Below are 21,081 nucleotides of genomic sequence, written 5' to 3'. Positions count from 1 at the left end.
GTAAAATGAAGAGGGAGATATAAAGTAAAGAGGGAGATGTGATTTCTTGCTACGTTATGTAATAAATGTAATATGTATATAATGTAAATACAAATGCCTGTAACATCTTAAAAGTAAAGAGGGAGATGTGATGTCTGTGATGTCTTTGTAATCAATGTAACAGAAACTCGTGCATGAGCCTCGTATTTGATTCAGTATCAGGTCATAAACCTAATGTTTACCATGAGTTTGCATTTCATCTTTCACTTGCTTCTCAATTTCTGTTGTCATCCAAAGAGCTCTGGTTTTGGTTGTCCTCCGTCTCTTGAGAACTGGTGTAGTCTGGTGTAGACTGTGCAGAAGTTATCTTTTCAATGTTGATCTCTTGTCTCATTCATTAAAATTTGCTGTGCGAGTGTTTGAGCCTTTTTAAATCCTTTTAATTCGCTCTGTTCCACCTGAACACTTATTGTCCATTGCTCCTTTGCACGAACATGATTAATGATATTGCAGCTCACACCTCCCTCAGAACTACTCCCCACAACTAAATCCAATATTAGTTCCTTTGTTGAACTATCTGATGAAACACTCTTATCTCTGCTCATTTTTGGCAATCCTTTACCACAATTCCTCTTTACTTGGATTTCTCTTGTTCTATTGGGATATGTGCAATCCCCATGATTAATATTCTATTGTCAGTGAATCTTTCTCAAATGCTCACACTGATATGTTTCACTGCAGTATCCCTTTTTCCCTTTTTCAGTATCATCACTGCTGATGGAACGGATTAGTCATGATACTGAAAAAGGGAAGGAGGCACAAGGGGATGAAAAGCCTGCTGCTGTTTTCATTTCTTATGTCCCTTTATTTGAACCAGTGTCGTATTACTGACTGGGAACATATGCCTGCAGCTCACCAAGCTTGTTTGTTTCACTCCATGCATTTGCTTTCACTGACTGCACTTCAACACCATCCTGGCCTGACTAGTAATTCTCTCTTGTGTGATGTTTCTTGATGTTACTGTTCTCAGAATAGTGTGCAACTAGCATCTTATCACTAAAACTTTGTGTTACAGAAAAGGCTGGAATGGTATAATTTAATTTGGAAACTTCGTCTTTACATATTGGAACCTTGACTGTACTCCAATGGATGATGAGATAATCACCTGAATTGTCTTGCGTGTTTGACACTCACCCTATTCACACAGCACCTCTGGGCTTCAGATAAAAAATAGTTTACTGTTTTATGCACCGGAGTGCAATGAAATTCCCTGACGTAAACCGACTGTTGTATTGACATTATAACACAAGCTCCCAATCTCCTTCTGATCGTTGTTGATGATTCAGCCGATAACAGTGGTATCATTGGCAGACTTAAAGATTGAGTATATTGACTTAAATGCTTGGAGAAGATAACAACAAAGCAAACAGAGATAAAATGTAGTCAGGGATAGTCAGACTGGTCGGAGAACTGGGAAGGGGGAGGGATGGAGAGAGAGGGAAACCAAGGATTACTTGAAGTTAGAGAAGTTAATATTCATACTGCTGGGGTGTAAACGGCCCAAGCGAAATAAAGATCAAATTGATGTCATGGGTGTACAGGGAATAAAGCAGGTGGACTGAGCACACAACCCCGAGGAACCCAGTCAATGTGGAGGAAATGTTATGGCCAATTCTAACTGACTGAGGACTGAGTTCTGCTGATCAGAAAGTCCAGAAGCCAGTTGCAGATGGAAGCCCAAAACCAAGATCCAGAAGTTTAGAGATGGGTTTATTTGGTATTATGGTATTGAAGGCTGAGCTGCAGTCAAAGAATAGCATCCTGGCATAGGTGTTTTTATTGTCAAATTGATCCAGAGCCGAATGTAATGCAAGACAAATAGCATCCTCCGCAGACCAATTTGCTTCTGCAGAGATCTACTTTGTCCAGAAGATTGGCATAGATGTGGGCCAGTATCAATCATTCCAAACACTTAATTACGGTTGATGCTCGAACTATAGGCCACTAGTCATTGAGACAGGTCACTTTACTTTTCTTGTGTACTGGAATGATGGAGGTTTTCTTGAAGCAGATAGGGACAGTAGACTGTTGAAAATGTCGGTGAAGACTGTGGCGAACAATTTCGAAACATGTCCAGGCCGGCTGCTTTCAGAGATGATAGCCTTGTGAGAGCAGGTCAAAACTTTCACTGAGATAGGAAAGACAGATTCAGATGAGGCATACACATCTTGGTAGAACTTTGCTTGCCTGTTCAAAACGAGCATAAAAGGTATTCTCATTTGTTAGATATGCATCGTTGCCAGCGGTTGTCTATAGTTTCAACTCATAGCCTGTGATCATTTTAAGACCCTGACATAATCGCCCGGCATTGGCTTAATTGAACCGAGTCTCTAACTTGTTCATTTGCAGCTGCTTGTCTCCCGATGACTGAGAACACTTGGGATTGCTCATTAAAGCACATGACAGCAGTGCTGAAGACAAAAACATCTTGTTCCACTTTGCACTTATTGACTGCATCGCCGTTGCAGCTGTCAGGTAAATCGGAGTGATCGGCAAACAACGACTAAAGCTCAGGCAGTGGAACCTGAGGTCCTGTCCTGGACCATCCTGATGGGATTGTGACATTTTGTGCTGTCAAAGTGACTTGGGAAATGTTTTTCAATGTCCCCACTGATCAGAAATACTTACATATAGATTAATTAAATTGAGATAATGCCAAAAAAAAAGAAAAATTATTAAAATAATACCTCTTCCAACAAGTATCTTATATTAATGAAAATATACATAGTCAAATGAAGAAAAATTAACCAATCTTTTAATAAAAATTGAATATTCTGATGAAGGCATTCAATGGGTTGAATGGGACTGGGCTGTGATGGATACAGTACCAAGCCCTTTTGAAAAAAATCTATACATCGGTATTGAATGTTCATTAAAGTGCAGAAGAACACGGCTGAAGAACTGAACATCTTGTTTCTCATTGCACTTATTGACAGCATCACCCAAAGCAGGTCAGTAATTTGCATTATTCATCAACGACACTGGGCTACTTTAACAATATGAACTATTCATTTTTTAGTTACATATGATTTGTTTCCAATTGCATATTAAGAGCATCTTTCCACCAGAATTACACTTTCATCTCGTGGGCTCCATGTTGCATGGTCTGCCAAATTTAGATGCCAATTAAGACTAAAAAGGAACAGGTCTACAGTGATTCCAGTCTACTGGGGCTTTGAACGTCAAAATATACTTTTAATTGTAGATCCTGATGGCCGGTAAAATTTATACACTCTATCTACTCTCGATTTAAGCATTGTTCCCAGAGATAAAAGACAATCATTTCTATTTGATATGTTTGGGTTTCCTTAAATTAAATACTTCCTCAGCCACTGATGTTCAGTTCAATCATAGATTGCAACAAAGAAATAATAATTCTCCCATCCTGAACAGTACTTCTTGCACATTCTTAGTGATGCGGAAAATAACTGAACAGCAATATCCAGATTTCAGGTGTGAGTTTGTTTTTGTCGTATTAACTTTTATTTTTCTGCATGGCCCTGCTGAGATTTGCCATTATTTACAAATGCATCAGTACTTTTCTTATTTTTTGTTGGGAAGCTGAAATGGGCGTCCGGGCATGCAAATCCAACTCTAATGACATAGAGGATAATAGCCTCCCGAGCATTCAGCTCTTGCAACCATGATTTGTTAATCCTGGGCAATTTCAATAGGTGGGAGCCTCGGGGGGGAAGGAAGAAGTCAGAATTTATTTTAAGAGATCCCAGCAAGTAATTGGGAGAGTTAACAGAGTGTTATTGTTGATTGCCAGGGGAATTGCATACAATGGGAGGAAGGTTAAAATTCAGTTATATAGACCATTGATACACAACGTCTAGATTACAGTGACAATATTTGTCTCATTATTTAAGGAAGGATGTAGATGTGTTCAAACGGAGAAGTAAAAGGCTTACAAGTAGCTAGAATGGACGGGTTGTCTTGTAAGGGAAGATTCGCCACGCAAAGCTTATAGCCATGGGATTTAGAAAAGTGAGACATGGCCTCACTAAAACATATTATATCCTGGGGGTTGGTAGGGTGGGGGGCTGGGGGTATTGACATGGTGGATATAAGAGAGAATGTTTCTTCTTGTGGGAAAATTAAGAATGATGGGTCATTGAGGGGGCGCCGCATGATGGCTGCCTCGCCAACGGTCTGTCTTTGTCTTTTTCAACCTTTGTGTTTTTAGTTTGTTGTAAAATGTATGTTTTAGCTTATTTTTAATTTTTGTATTTGTGGGGGGTGGTGGGGAAAACTTGTTTTTATCTCTTTCCTCGACGGAGATGCAACTTTTTCCGTGTCATATCTCCGCCTGCACTGCAGCCTAACATCGTGGAGTTGGCGGCCCCTTGTTTGGGACTTCTAGAGCTCCAAAACCACGGAGCCTGCGGACTTTAACAACTTGGAGCAGGCGATCCCTTTGCCAGGGGTCGACCTTTGGTGCTCCAACCTGCGGGAGCTACGGACTTTAACATCTGGAAACTTGCGGTCCCTGGTCCCGTCCCGATGCGGGAGCTTAGACCGCCCCGACATGGGAGCTCGATCGCCGGCTGTGGATGGTTCGACTCCCCCAAATGCAGGAGGAAAAGAGGAAAGATTTTATTGCCTTCCATCACATGGAATATGGAGGAGCCATGGTGGTGGATGTTTATGTCTAATTTTTATGTAGTTGTGTGCCTTGTTGCTTTTTTGGTATGACTGTATGGCAAACCAAATTCCTCATATGTTGCCAATGAATTACCAATAATAAATTACAATTATGATTATGATTATGATTGATTAAAAAATAAGGGGTTGCCCATTTCTAACAAAGACGAGGTAAATGTTATATCAGAGGGTCATGAGTCTCGAGTAGACAGTCTTTGAATATGTTATTTTAAGGCAGAGATTCTTGATAAACAAAGGGGTGAAAGGTTATTGCATGTGGATAGTGATGCAGAGTTGGGGTTACAATCAGGTCAGCCATCTTATTAAATGGTCTGAGGGCCAGACTGGTTTACTCCTCTTAACCTGTGCACATGTTCTTCCATTTGTATTTTTTTAAATCACCAAGGTTAAAATAGCTCAAAACTCAAATTTATGTTGTCAGCGATGGGTGTTGGATGCTTATCCTACTTTCCCTCTGAAACCCTACTCCCACCTAGAGTCTCCCATGCCTCACAACAGCTAACACGCCGGTCCAGTAGTGATAAATAAACCAATGAAGGCACAAAATGGTGGAGTAACTCAGCGGGACAGGCAGCATCCCTGAAAAGAAGAGAAGGTGACATTTCAGGTCGAGACCCTTCAGACTCTGTCCCGCATTTTGTGTCTATCTTCGGAGTAAATGGCCTCTAAAAGACTCTAGGAGCATAAAAAGAAAAGAAGATTTAAAATCAAAATAGAAAATGCTGGTAATACACAGCAGGTCAGGCATCACATGCAGAAGGAAAGCAGTTTTTATGCTTCCAGCTGAAGATACTTCATGAGAAAATAATGAAATCCTGGTTTGTGGAAACACAAAATATGTAGGCATCAGTGCAAACCAGTTTGCTGGAAATAATCATGTTCAAGAAGGAACTGTAGATGCAGGAAAATCGAAGGTACACAAAAATGCTGGAGAAACTCAGCGGGTGCAGCAGCATCTATGGAGCGAAGGAAATAGGTAATGTTTTGGGCCGAAACCCTTCTTCAGACTGAGGGTTTTGGCCCGAAACGTTACCTATTTCCTTCGCTCCATAGATGCTGCTGCACCCGCTGAGTTTCTCCAGCATTTTTATGTACCTGCTGGAAATAATCAGTAGGTCAGGCAGCCTTCAGAGATATAGAAACAGATGCTGGCTAAAGTCAGATACTTTTCAACAGAAGATGATTCATGTGGATCCAGGCAGGTTTAACAAAGAAAGATAAGACAAATCAAAGTCAACAATTCCCTTTATTCTTGAGTTTGAAGTAATATGAAATTAAATATTTACTTATTTGCCATCCCATTTAAAATAATTGGGCCTCAACATCTTCCCTTCTCATTGTATATCATTTAAACAAGTACATTTATATTTGGCACATCATGTGTTTGTGAACAGTCCGCAACGCTTTCCCAACAACATAGATATTATTCTTAGTTAATTTGGAACATCAGTAATAAAAATATTAGTTTATTCAAAATTATCTTATGAATATATGGTGAAGTTAACATTATTGCAGGTCAGGATTTAATGCCCACTTCAAATCAGCATCAGTCAATGATAATCCTCTTACACCTTTCACTGCTAGGCTGAGTCCATGATTGGTGACAGGTGCGTGTGAATCAGAGCTTCCACTTAACCCGATCTCACACAGTGCTCTGCAGGTGATCTGAACCAGCTCATTTTTTTTCTATGGAAGAGAGAGAGAGAGAGAGAGAGCGAACAAACAAAAGCCTTGCTATCAAATTGGTTCTTCCAAACACACAGGTCATGCCACATTCTAAATTCATCATCGTTGACTGGGTGTGAGCCAGATTATTTGTGCAATAATAACAACGTTCTCATATTTTCCACTTCTTTATTTCAATATGAGAACATTATAAATTGAAGCAAGTGAAAATTGAATCAAAAATAGGCCATCCAGTGCTTTTATCCTGCTCTGTCATTCAATCAGAATAGGAATTACAATTTACCTCAGTGCAACATTTCTGCATTATCCCAAAATCTTTGCTTTTCATAATATCCAAAAAACCTCTGCTTTTGATGTGCTGAGAAAATGGGCTTCCACAACCTTCTTGGGAAAATTCCAAAGGTTCGATATAATCTTTAGTTTTTAGAAATACAAAGCTGAAACAGGCCGTTCGCCCACCGAGTCCACACCATAATGTGATCCCTGCACATTAACACTATCCTACACACATTAGGGACAATTTACAATTATATGATGTCAATTAACCTACACACACTTACATCTTTGGAGTGTGGGAGTAAACTGAAGATCCCAGAGAAAACCCCCACAGGTCATGAGGAGAACGTACAAACTCCGTACAGACAGCACCCATAGTCGGGATCGAACCCGGGTCTCCAGCGCTGCAATGCTGTAAGGCAGCAACTCTAGCGCTGCGCCCTATCTGGGTAATGAAATTCCCTTTTCAGCCCAGAAACCTATGTTCCCATGCAGCCAAGCAGAGAAATCATCATATTCAGATCTACCCTGTCAAGAAGACACAAGAGATAGCAGATGCTGGTATCTGGAACAAAGAAAAAAACAAACCACGGGAGGGACTCAGAGGCTGCATCCAAGGAAGTAAATGGACAGACAACACTTTAGGTTGAAAACCTTTCTCAAGCCAGATCGACGATGTTTTGGGTCAGGACCCTTCTTCATGAAGAGGATGAATCCTAACCTGTCACCCACCCATCTCCTTCTAAGATTCTGCCTGATCTGCTGAATACCTCAAGTGTTTTGTTTTGTTCTACTCTGTCATGACATGTAAGAATTTACAGCGATAATATATCTGGATACAAATAATCAAAGGTGTTTCTAATAAACTGGCAGACCATATGGCCCTACACTTATTATGTCATGAAGCATCTGCCCTCAGTCAGAATTATATTGTTCCCAGAACTGCATCTCCACAGTGTGCCAAGATTTGCTAGTCTATTGTGACGAGATAATGTTGGTCGGGATCTGATCTTAGTCATCTTTCAAGTCTACCTTTAGCATTCGTTACTGCAGTTGTGCAATCATGCAGCAGCTTGGCTGCTTGTGGAGGGGATAGCGTAGAGAAGGAATATCACAGGCAAAAGCACAGGGTGAAAAAGCATTTATGCTCTGAAAAAATTCTGAACATTGTTATCCTTTTTTTCTCGATTGGATGTCTCTTGGGCATGTTGCATTGGCTGGATCTTATATTCATATTTTGTAATCAGGTATTATTGAGATGATCAGTGACAGATGAAGGCAATGAAGGGAACTGTGGCGTGATAGTAAATTACTTCCTCTTTGTCTTTATTCTCTCATGGAATATAGATACCTCTGGCTCTTCAGTATTTAATCATCATGCCCAATTTCCTTTGTAAAGGCAGCCAGTGTAAACTGTGCCTGGTAATATTTGACATACATGATTAATTATACAAACTCTTTGCAATACCACGTCGAACAATGGCTGCTCTCTTGACTATCATCCCTTACATATTTCAGCATGTTTAGAATACATTGTCTTAAAGAGGACATGCACACAGTGTTCTTAAAAAGGAAATAGTGGCAGCACTGTCGTGCAACAGTAGAGTTGTTGCCTTACAGCACTAGAGACCCGGGTTTGATCCTGACAACAGGTGCTGTCTGTACAAAGTTTGTAAATTCTCTCTGTGACAGCATGGGTTTTCTCTGGGTGCTATGGTTTCTTCCCAAACTCCATAGACGTACAGGTTTGTAGGTAAATTAGCTTTGGTAAGTTGTAAAATAATTGTGTGTGTAGGTCAGTGCATGGGGTGATCGCTGGTTGTCATAGACTCAGTGGGTCAAAGGACCTGCTTCTGCACTGTATCTCTGAAGTCTACAGTCTAAAGTGTAAGAACAATAACACTATATCCTACACTTTATTAATTAAACATAGGTTCTCAACATCTCAGTCGTTATAGTATGTTATTACTTATTGACCCAGATATAAAGGAGAAACGTTCGTAGGCTCCCCTCGGTCATGATTGACCATGAGTGATGCAGCCTAGTTGTTGGCTGCTTGCTCCAAACCTTGGCTGGAGCAGTGTCACTTGTGGCTGAAGAGACCAATGCCGGAGTGACAGTCTCTGTGGCAAAGGTCACATTTGTGTGTGGTCTCTGGTTTGTTGAAGTTGCTGCGCTCCTTTCTGCGTGCCTGCTTGTCTGCCGCTGCGTTCAACAGTTTCTCTTCCCCCGTTTTGAGATGTTGGTTCAAGGTACCTCTCCACCTCGTGCGGTCAGCTGCAAGGCTCTCCCAGGACTCCACATCGATGTTGAGGGCCTTCATATCTCTCTTGTAGACATCCTTGTAATGTAGCTGGGGGCGGCCGATGGTTCTCCTCCCAGATGTCAGCTCTCCATAGAGGATGTCTTTTGGAATACGGCCATCCTCCATGCAGTGGACATGGTCCAGCCACCGCAGTCTGCACTGCCTGAGTAGAGTGTACCTAATGGGAAGGCCAGTGCGAGACAGGATCTCGGCGTTGGACACTCTGTCTTGCCAGGATATGCCCAGGATATGGCGGATGCTTCTCAGGTGGAAGGTGTTGAGTCTTCTCTCCTGCCTGGCATATGTAGTCCATGTCTTACTGCCGTACAGCAGTGTGCTGTTGATACAGGCATCATAGACTGCTTTCTTTGTCTTTACTGTCAGCTTTGGCTTGGTCCACACTCGAGTTGTGAGGCAGTGAGAGTTGTAGCTGCCTTCCCAATCCTCTTATCAATCTCTGTGTCCAAGGAGAGGTTGTCGGTGATGGTGGAGCCGAGGTACATGAACTGATGGACGGCATAAAGTTCGTAGTCGTCGATGGTGATGACAGGCGGCGCCTCTGTATCCTGCCCCAAGACGTTCATCTTCTTCAGGCTGATGGTCAGCCTGAAGTCCTTGCATGCCCGATAGTCCATCAGTGACTGCAGTTCCTGCCGGGTGTGGGACACAACTGCAGTATCATCGGCAAACAACATGTGTCTGTTGAGAGCTCCACGTACTTTTGTCTTTGCTCTGAGGTGGGTGAGGTTGAAGAGCCTGCCATCTGATCTAGTATGCAGGTAGATCCCCTCTGTTGCAGTGCCGAAGGTATGTTTCAGGAGCAGAGCGAAGAAAATCCCAAAGAGTATTTCTATTTTTCTCCCAAAGGAGAAAAGTAGAAACAAGGAGTTGCAGATGCTGGTTTACAAGAAGAGAGACAAAGACTAAATCAGTCTGAAGAAGGAACCCAACGCAAAATGTCACCCATCCATGTTCTCCAGGGAGACTGTCTGACCCATTTAGTTATTCCAGCACCTTGTGTATTTTTCAAATGTAAACAAGGTTTCCAATCATGCGGTAGTCAAGGTCTAATGATTTCCTGATGTAAAGGTGTGGTGATGTATCAATTAAAGTTTCACAAATTCTTCTGCAAATTTCTTGAAGTCTTCACTTTGGAATAGTGCTCTATTAATCATTTTTATATGCAAAAAAGAATGATTAAGGTTCAAAGTAAAACTGTCACTTTTAATAATAAAAAGACAGAAAATGCTGGAAATATATTCTGCAGGGCAGGCAGTAACTATGGAGAGTGAAACACTTGAGATGAAAGGCTTTCATTAGAGGTGCTGCCTGACCTACCTAGTATGTTGAATATTTCCCTATTGCATTTTAGATATCCAGCCTCTGCAGTTTAAAGAAGGGTCTCGACTCGAGACATCACCCATTACTTCTCTCCAGAGATGCTGCCTGTCCCGCTGAGTTACTCCAGCTTTTTGTGTCTATCTGCAGTTTTATGTTTTTCTTACATTTTCTGTGATAGGAATTGGCCACAAGTGTTGATTCGTTGACCTGCAAAAGCAGCATTAACAATAATCCAACACTTTAGGGAATATATACGTTTAAATTGTATCTTGTAGATTTGATGTTGTGGTTGTTTGACATTCTCACATTTGTGTCCAACTAAACAATTCCTATGATAGACACAAAATGCTGAAGTAATTCAGCGGGCCAGGCAGCATCTCTGGAGAGAAGGAATGAGTGATTCTTCTGGTCGAGACCCTTGTTCAGACTGAAGAAGAGTCTTGACCCAAAACATCACCCATTCCTTCTCTCCAGACATGCTGCCTCTCCGGCTTAGTTACTCCAGCATTTTGTGTCCATCTTCGGTTTAAACCAGCTTCTGCAGTTCCTTCCTAAACAATTCCAAGGGACTATACTAGTTGTCACAACAATTATTAAGTTTTTTTCAATTCCTTACATGCCTTTCTAAGCAACATCTTTAATGTGTTCCAACAGTAAATGTGGGATGACAATGTGTTTGTTGTGCAAGAGTTGTGATGAGTTTACATGGGTCAGTGGTGCAACGGTAGAGTTGCTGCTTTACAGCACTAGAGTCCCGGGTTCGATCCTGACCATGGGTGCTGTTTGTACGGAATTTGTACATCAATAGTCAGCACGGTGCAGACCCGAAGGGCCTATTTCCACATTGTATTTCTAAACTAAACTAAACTAAAAGCATGGAACTGAAAAACATCACCATATTTTTGCAATTTTTTTCAAAGTATATGTGACATCAATGGAGGGGAGCTCTATGACCTTTTTTGTATATTTTTGTAACTAAAATGATGATATACTGTATATAAGGACAGAACAGTATCTTGCTTCGTTGCAACATCAATTTTGCTTAGTATCATTGCTTTTGAACACAATGTGTTTGAACACAATGTGTTTAAATTCACACTGTCATCAATCAATCATTATACATCAATGATTTAGATGAAGGGATTCAAAGTAACATTAGTGAATTTGCAGATGACAACAAAGCTGGGTGGCAGTGTGAACTGTGAGGAAGATGCTATGAGAATGCAAGGTGACTTGGACAGGCTGGGTGAGTGGGCAGATGCATGGCAGGTGCAGTTTAATGTGGATGGATGTGAAGTTATCCACTGGGAGCAAAAACAGAAAGACAGATTATTATCTAAATAGTGTCAAGTTGGGAATAGGGGAAGTACAACGGGATCTGGGGGTCCTTGTTCATCAGTCAATTAAAGTAAGCATGCAGGTACAGCAGGCAGTGAAGAAAGCGAATGGCATGTTGGCCTTCATAACAAGAGGAGTTGAGCATAGGAGTCCTTCTGCAGTTGTACAGGGCCCTAGTGAGACCACACCTGGAGTATTGTGTGCAGTTTTGCTCCTGTAATTTGAGAAAGGACATTCTTGCTATTGAGGGAGTTAATTGTAGGTTACAAGGTTAATTCCCTGGATGGTGGGACTGTCATATGCTGAGAGAATGGAGCGGCTGTGCTTGTATACTCTGGAATTTAGAAGGATGAGAGTGGATCTTATTGAAACATATATGATTATTAAGTGTTTGGACATGTTAGAGGCAGGAAACATGTTCCCAATGTTAGTGGTGTCCAGAACCAGGGGCCACACATTAAGAATAAGGGGTAAGCCATTTAGAATGGAGATGAGGAAACATTTTTTCACAGAGAGTTGTGGTGGAGGCCGGTTCTCTGGATACTTACAAGAGAGAGCTAGATAGGGCTCTTAAAGATAGCGGAGTCAGAGGATATGGGGAAAAGACAGGAATGGGGTACTGATGATCAGCCATGATCACATTGAATGGCGGTGCTGGCTCGAAGGGCCGAATGGCCTACTCCTGCACCTATTGTCTATTGTCAGCTTGCTATTCTTTGACCGTTTCTTCAATATTGAAGTCATTTGAAGGAATTGCATATGTGATATCCACAATATTATGAGTTGACGTTGTGTCAAATTGATGAGTATCGCGGTCACCTGAGATTACATTGAATGTCACGGGGACACTTTTATACCTGAATGTCTTTTACTATGAATGCACCCTAGAACTGTCAACCATGTAGTTCTACTTTCAGGAAATACCCTTGCAATTACAAGCAGATTTAGAATGCAATAATAGTGAAGATTATTGAAGGTTTATCCATTTTCCACGTTCACAAATGTAGCTCCATCAACCAGAATGACAAATCAAGTCTATCTGTGACTGACCACCCTGGCAATGGAATGAATAACACAGAATAACACAGGATAATTTGAATTCTTGTTGACCTCTGCATTGGCTTCAACACTTGCTACATAGTCTGTTAAGTTCGAACGCACTGGGTTTGCTGAATGCTCTTTAAAAGTGTTGAGTTTTCTACATGTTCCAGCTTGTATTCAATCAACAGGGCATTCAACTGTTTAAGGATCAACAGTCAAATCAATCAACAGGGCATTCAACTGTTTAAGGATTCAGCAAAAACAATGTTCTGAGTTTGCCTTATTTTGATTGTTCTCCTTTGGCAGTTTCAATCAAAATATTCTACCCTAAAATCTTCTCTTCTGATTCTCTACACAGTTAAACCTTGTGGTCTTAGAAACTGAATTGCTTTATGCTCTGGAAGTGACAATGCAAACTCAAATATGGATTTTAAAATTTGCTTTACAAAGGCTTTCCACTGAAGTTGCTTCAATGTGCATCCTTCAATGCCTGATGTTTTCTGCTCTTGTTCAAGATCAACCTCTGCTGTGTCCGCCCTACAAATGTAGAATTAAGGAACTGCAGATGTTGGTTCACAAAAAAAGACATAAAGTGTAGGAATAACTCAGCGTGTCAGCAAGCATCTCTGGAGAACATGGATCGGTGATGATTCGGATCTGGATCCCTCCATCTGTTCGAGTTGATGGATGGGATGGAGCTGCTTCCTGCTGCTAAGATCAGGCTCACGTACAGGGTTCAGAGATGGCATCAGCAAAATGAGTTTGACCCAATGTTGCCAACAAACATCAAAGCAGTTCTGCATCAGGATCTAATATCCCCCGCTGCCAGCACTGTATGCATTCAGCATGTGAGTGCAATATACACAAACCATGCTATTCGTCAAGAGTTAGAGAGTTGTGAAGACACTCTAGTTCAGTTTCCAGATTGTACTTCTATATTTAAGAATTTGGGCAGCACATTGGTGCTGCTGCGGTAGAGTTGCTGCCTCAAAGCGCCAGAGACCTGGGTTTGATACTGACTACGGCTGCTGTTTGTATGGAGTATGTACATTCTCCCAGTGACCGTGTGGATTTTCCCTAGGTGTTCCGGTTTCCTCCAACACTCCAAAGACGTACAGGTTTGTAGGTTAATTGACTTTGGTATAGATTGTAAATTGTCCTTAACGTTAGTGCTAGTGTATGGGGATCAATGGTGGGCGCAGACTCGGTGGGCCAAAGGCCTGTTTCCGCACTACATCTCTAAATTAAACAAAATTGTTAAATTTTTGCCAGGGTGTACAAAAAACTTACATGGAATAATGTAGAATTTCCAGCATGGGAAAACACTGATTTACCCAGGTGGGACTAGTGGAGATGAAGTATGTTGGTCGGTGTGGTCAAGTTGGGCTGAAGGGCCTGTTTCCATGCTTTATGACTCTACCCCAATCATTTAAACTTCAACTAAGAACTCTCAATTTATATGCTCCTTCCTAATAATGTTCTTAATCTCTTCTTAATAGGAATAAGAATAGAATAGGAATAGGAATAGGAATAGGAATTGAAATTATCTCTTAATAATCTCCTCCTAAATGTTCCTTCCTTAACTTAACTTGATTTTTTAGGCAACTATAGGTGACTAGTTTGTCGCCACATGTTTGCCAGTGTTCGTCGGGAGTAGTCTCCTCAGTCGCGCAAAAAGTCGTAATGTCTTTCTGGTCACCGGTAAATTTTGTACATGTTAAAACATTTTTGGCAACAGTGGGTTTGGTGCCAATGAGTGTAACTTGACTTCTCCTGATGTAGGTGCTGTCGTAGGCTATTGCCAGGATGACGTACGTTATCGCCGGTTTTTCGGCAACCTGCTACGACTATGACAGTCGCCGGCAATTGCCTAAAAAATCACCAAGTGGGACAGGCCCATGAGTGCACCTGTGCTCTTTGCCTTAGTTACTCCATAAGGTACTGAGCTTATAGTGGCCTTTGTAAGCCTTTGATTTGGAGGGAATTTGGGAGTGGTTACTGGATAAAATCTCTTGCCCTCTGAGGAAATTCTGTAATAATTTCAGGTGAATTATAATGTAGACAGCTTAAGGGCTTGTCCCACTTGGGCGACATTTCCGTTACAGCCTGAAACGAGGTTGTCGCGTCGTGGTCAGGTCGTGATGCAACATGACGCATGTAATGACGCGCGGTGACGCGCTGGTGATGTGCTGGTGACGCGCTGGTGACGCGCGTTGTCTCCCTGTCGCCCATAGATTTTGGAATCCAACTGTTGTTACAGGTCGCTGAAAATTTTCAACATGTTGAAAATCCAGCAGCAACCAGAACAAGGTACGTCTCTTTGGGTGACTACTGACGACCATACAGGCTTCACCCCGTGACATTTCGCCAGGGTGTTGCCTGTATGGTCATGAGTAGTCTCCTAGTCACCCAAATAATCATAGCGTCTTTCTGGTCGGCGCTGAATTTTCAACATGTTGAAAATTTTCAGCGACCTGTAACGACCTATGACGGGTGCCGGCAGTCACCGAAAAAGTTGCATAAGTGGGACAGGCCCTTAAGGATATCAGAGAGATCGCCCAAGTACAAATGTGGTCAGAACACTCACAGGCTGAAAACAATTAAACATTATTGATGCACACACCACAAACCATCGGTTTCAGCACTGAGTGAAATCCGATCATTTTTAATGACATTTCCCTGAACTACTTCTAGCGATGGAGTCAAAGGGTCATACAGCATGGAAACTAACCCTTTGGCCCATGCCGACAAAATGCCCCATCTACACTGCTCCCACCTGCTCATGTTAGGCCCATATTACTATAAACATTTCTTATTTACCTGTCCAAATACCTTTTAAATATTGCTATAGTACCAGCTAAGATCATCCCTCATGTTCCTGCGCTCCAAGGAATAAATTCAGAGCCTGCCGAACATTCTTGTAAATCTTCTCTGTATTCTTTCCAGTTTAACAAGATTCTCCCTGTAGCAGGGCGCCCAAAACTAAACACAATACTCCAAATGCATTCTTATCACTGTTTTGGACATCTGTTAGATGCTGAGAAGTCAGATATACCTTTCGCCAGCAAAGGGGTGAGAAACCTACTGCTGCTCCAAGCAAAGCATGACTGTAGGTAGTTGGCAGCAGATTATATCATACCTCTGATTCACTGCAGGAAGCACCTGGCCAAGAAAGGTATAGGAGTAAAGAGGTTATTCTGCAGTTGTATGGGGCTCTGGTGAGACCACATCTGGGGTATTGTGTGCAGTTTTGGTCTCCTAATTTGAGGAAGGACATCCTTGTGATTGAGGCAGTGCAGCATAGGTTCACGAGATTGATCCCTGGGATGGCGGGACTGTCATATGAGGAAAGATTGAAAAGACTATGCTTGTATTCACTGGCGTTTAGAAGGATGAGCATATAAAATCATAAAATGGAAGCATATAAAATTATAAAAGGACTGGACAAGCTAGATGCAGGAAAAATGTTCCCAATGTTGGGCGAGTCCAGAACCAGGGGCCACAGTCTTAGAATAAAGGGGAAGCCATTTAAGACTAAGATGAGAAAAACATTTTCACCCAGAGAGTTGTGAATTTGTGGAATTCTTAGCCACCGGGGGCAGTGGAGGCCAAGTCACTGGATGGATTTAAGAAAGAGTTAGATTGAGCTCTAGGGGCTAATGGAATCAAAGGAATATGAGGAGAAGGCAGGCACGGGTTATTGATAGTGGATGATCAGCCATGATGACAATGAATGGCGGTACTGGCTCGAAGGGCCGAATGGCCTCCTCCTGCACCTATTTTCTATGTTTCTATGAATGTCGAAGGTCTCCACTGGTTACCCTATTTGATGGGTTCATTTGGAGTCTCCCACAGTTATAGAGTCACAGAGAGAGTCATACTGCACAGAAACAGGTCCTTCATCCCAACTTGCCCATGCTAACCAGGATGCTCTATCTACACTGATCAAACCTGCCCATGTGTGGCCTATATCCCTCTAAACCTTCCATATCTGTGTATCTGTAAATGGTGTTACAGTACCTGGCACAACTACCTCATCTGGCAGATCGTTCCGTATACCTACCATCCTCTATGTGACAAAGATGCCCCCCTGGGTTCCAATTAAATCTTTTCCCTCGCAAATTTCATAAGGTAACTAAAATCTAAACAAATCACATATTTTTGAATTATTCAGGATATATTCCTTGTCTAGGTTTACTTGATTAGTACGTGTGTCAGAGGTTATGGGGAAAGGCAGGAAAATGGGGTTGAGAGGGAAAGATAGATCAGCCATGATTGAGTGGTGGAGTAGATGATGGGCCGAATGGCCGAATTCTGCTCCTATAACTTGTGAAATTATGAACTTATGAACATTGGTTATGGACATAGCATTGACGCAAAATCAAAATAAGCATCACCCATAGCCTCTTCCCTCCAATCTCTGCAAGCTGTAGCACAATCTCTCAAGTAAAATCAGGCACCCATGCATCAATGTCTCAATGTTCTTTCTTTCTTCACTGTACTTAGAAACTGAGTAAATCAGCCATCACAGAGGAGAGCCCTTTATGTCTAACGATTGGCTCACTCTATTGTGCGATTACATGTTGTCAAGCAAGTCAACGGGAACCCTATATCCTTTGTCATTATGACTGAAGTCATTTGTTCAGACACCTGTTGCATCTTCCCTATCCATCACAATGCTTTCCATCATGATTTCAACCAAGTTCGTTGGTCCTATTATAATTTCTCTGGTATAAATGGCAACAGATATTGCCCTGCTGCTCTATTCCAACAATAAAAAATGCAGTGTTTTATGATACATTTTAGTTATCATAATTTTGAAGACAGGCAGCTGAAGAACTCAAAGGTTCAATGGTTTATTATAAAGTCAAATATTATCCTCCGGATCCAATGCAAGTCGACCAGTGACCTTTAAGTACTGTATATGTCAAGCCTGATATTATGTGTTCCATCGCAAGGTGTCAATGTAAATTTATACTTAAATGAGCTGTTTTTCTGTTCATTTTATTAGTGCATAAACTGCATGCATTAGAGTTGCATTGTTGATACAGTTTTTTCCTCACATAGTCAACATCTATTGCAGTTAGAATGGATATGCATAGACTGCAGTGAGGTCAGGTTATGAATGAATATGCATAGGCTGTATTCTGCAAATATCATGCTGTTACTTTAAAATAGAAAAGGAGGAATGAGCACCTGAACTCTCATGGGGAAGATTCACTCAGTGAAAGTTAACTGCTCAGTTATCAAACTTTGGTCATTGGTAAAACATTCCTCTCTGATCTAGGTTTGTAAAATGCATACACATGGTTGTGTATGTAAAATGGCATTGTAAAACCCTTGACTACATCAAATAACGAGATAGAAATAAAAATGATTGTTATTTATATTGGCTATGCATAACTAAAATCATGTTAATCCGAATGAATTTATTTCACAATACTCAGTCTTATTAGCTTAGGTGCCCAATAATATCAAACACTACATGTGTTGTGGCTTTCTTTAGACTAGGAATAAACCAATGGTTCATATAAAATTATTTGCACCATTCGGATTCAAAATAATTTTTGCATTCATCTTTAACCAGCTGGAGAGAGCAGAGATTTTTCCTCAAAGCTCATCTCATTACAAGATTGACTTGCATTTAGATAACAATAACCAGGGAAGTTAAATTGCAGCATTAAATTGCATGCCGTCTTAATTAGAGCGCTAACCTTCCTGTTCATCGCGGTGTGTGTATGTATCACATTGGCTTTGCACCATGTGAATTTCACTCAGACAGCACTCCCCCTGCTTGCCTTGTCCCCGCCTGCATAATGGGCCGGTGAAGGAAGCGATACATGTGTGTGTGTGTGTGTGTGTGTTCCACTCTGACAGTCGCCATTCCAGTCGCCGGCAGTTGCCTGAAAAATTGCCTAAGTGGGACAAGCCCATTACAATGCCAGAGACCCGGGTTTGATCCTGACTACGGGTGCTATCTGTTTAGAGTTTGTACATTCCCCTGTGACCTATGTGGGTTTTCTCTGAGATCTTTGGTTTCCTCCCACACTCCAAAGACATACAGGTTTACAGGTTAATTTAAGCGCCTTGAGTATTAGAAAGGCGCTATATAAATCCCATCCATTATTATTATTATTAATTAGTTTGGTAGACACAAAATGCTGGAGTAATTCGGCAGGACAGGCAGCATCTCTGGAGAGGAATGGGTGACGTTTCGGGTCAAGACCCTTCTTTAAACTGATGTCAGAGGAGTGGGCGGGGCAGAGATAGAATGTAGTCAGAGACAGTAAGACTGGTGGGAGAACTGGGAAGGGGAGGGGATGGAGAGAGAGGGAAAGCAAGGGCTATTTGAAGTTAGAGAAGTCAATGTTCATACCGCTGGGGTGTAAGCTACCCAAGCGAAATATGAGGTGCTGTTCCTCCAATTTGCGCTGGGCCTCACTCTGACAATGGACAAAGGTCAGATCGGGAATGGGAGCGGGAGTTAAAGTGCTGAGCAACTGGATCAGGTAGGTTAAGGCAGACTGAGCGGAGGTGTTCATCAAAACGATCGTCGAGCCTGCGCTTGGTCTCGCCGATGTACAGAAGTTGACACCTGGAACAGCAGATACATTAGATGAGGTTGGAGGAGGTGCAAGCAAGTAAACCTCTGCCTCACCTGATAAACACTGTCGTGCTCCTTGGATGGAGTCAAGGGCAGAAGTAAAGGGACAGATGTTGCATCACCTGCGGTTGCAGGGGAAAGTACCTGGGGAGGGAGTGGTTTGGGTCGGAAGAGACGAGTTGACCAGGGAGTTGCAGAGGGACCGGTCTCTGAGGAAAGCAGAAAGGGGTGGAGATGGGAAGATGTGGCCAGTAGTGGGATCCTGTTGGAGGTGGCGCAAGTGTTGGAGGACTATATGCTGTAAATTGTACTAAATGTACTAAATTGTACTAAACTGTACTAAATATAAATTGACCCTAGTGTGTGTTGGATAGTGTTAATTAGAGAGGATCACTGGTCGGTGCAAACTCGATCGGCCAAAGGGCCCGTTTCCGCGCTGTATCTCTAAACTAAAAGAATAACACGTTGGTGGATATTGCAGAGGGAGTCCATGACTGATGAGCATGGAGGAATAAAAGAATCACAGTAAAAAATAATTAAAACTGACAACTCAGATTGCAAAGACCGTGCAAAGGGTAAACTAAGATATTTTGTTTTCTTTCAGGAAATAGACTTAAAAACCTTTCACGTTTCAAATTGTACTGTTCAATTCACCTCTACCCCATAGAAGACATTGGACATTGTCTGAGGAACTAATGCGCCACAGTGTGCTACAATGCTGAGAACTATGTTCTGCACTCTGTATTCTTCCCCTTTGCTCTATTTATTGTACTTGAGTGTGAACTGAGTTCACCCAGAATATTGTTTGTTATCTCCTGGCTGTTTTCTCATTAATTGGCTCAATTTGATGGGTTAACTCAATAATGAATCCACTGCTGTTCCTCCACTTTGGCATTAGACTAAGCTATCAGGTAGAGTCCTCATGATATAATTTGCCATTAAGAAATGCTAATTCAATGAACTAGGGTACTGTCCGATTCATCTCTACCCCAATGAGGACATTGGACTTTGTCTATATACAATGCACCACAATGCTGAGAACTATATTCTGTTCTCTGTATCTTCCCCTTTCCTCTAACTATTGTACTTGTTTGACTTGATTGTATTTATGTATCGTATCTGATCTGTTTGGATTACATGAAAAACTAAGCTCTTCACTTTACTTCAGTATATGTGACATTGATAAACCTATCTGGATGCCATGTGCAAAAAAGTGTATAAGTACATAAAAGATTCACAAGGATATTAACAGAAATACATGGAAAGAATAAATAAGCTGGGTCTCTTTTCTCTGATGATGGTCTGAAGAAGTGTCTCGACCTGAAACATCACCCATTCCTTCTATCCAGAGATGCTGCCTGTCCCGCTGAGTTGCTCCAGCCTTTTAGGTCTATCTTCAGAATGATGGAGTGAGTTTTATTAGAGCAGGCAGAGAGGAAATGTTTCAATTTTTGAGAAAGAACAGTAGTAATGACCCTCAAAAACAAAATAATTAGGGCATTCAGAAGGCAATTCTTTGCCAGACTGTAGTAAGAACATAGAGTTTGTTAATACAGAAAGCGATTGAACCAAATAGATTGGTAGTGTTTAAGTCAAAAGCAGGTTAATAAGTAAGGGGAATGAGAATGCGGGGTTAGAATGGAGTATTAGGAAGTTGAAAGTCTAAGTGGAGCATAAACACCAACGTAGACTATTGTTTTGAATGGCCTGTTTCTATACTGTATATTCCACGCCATGCCATATATTATTCTAAAAAGAACGATGAGTTGACACCAGAAAACGA

The sequence above is a fragment of the Amblyraja radiata genome, chromosome 11, assembly GCF_010909765.2.
Source record: "Amblyraja radiata isolate CabotCenter1 chromosome 11, sAmbRad1.1.pri, whole genome shotgun sequence".
Classification (NCBI taxonomy): Eukaryota; Metazoa; Chordata; class Chondrichthyes; order Rajiformes; family Rajidae; genus Amblyraja; species Amblyraja radiata.
This window is presented reverse-complemented; position numbering follows the sequence as displayed.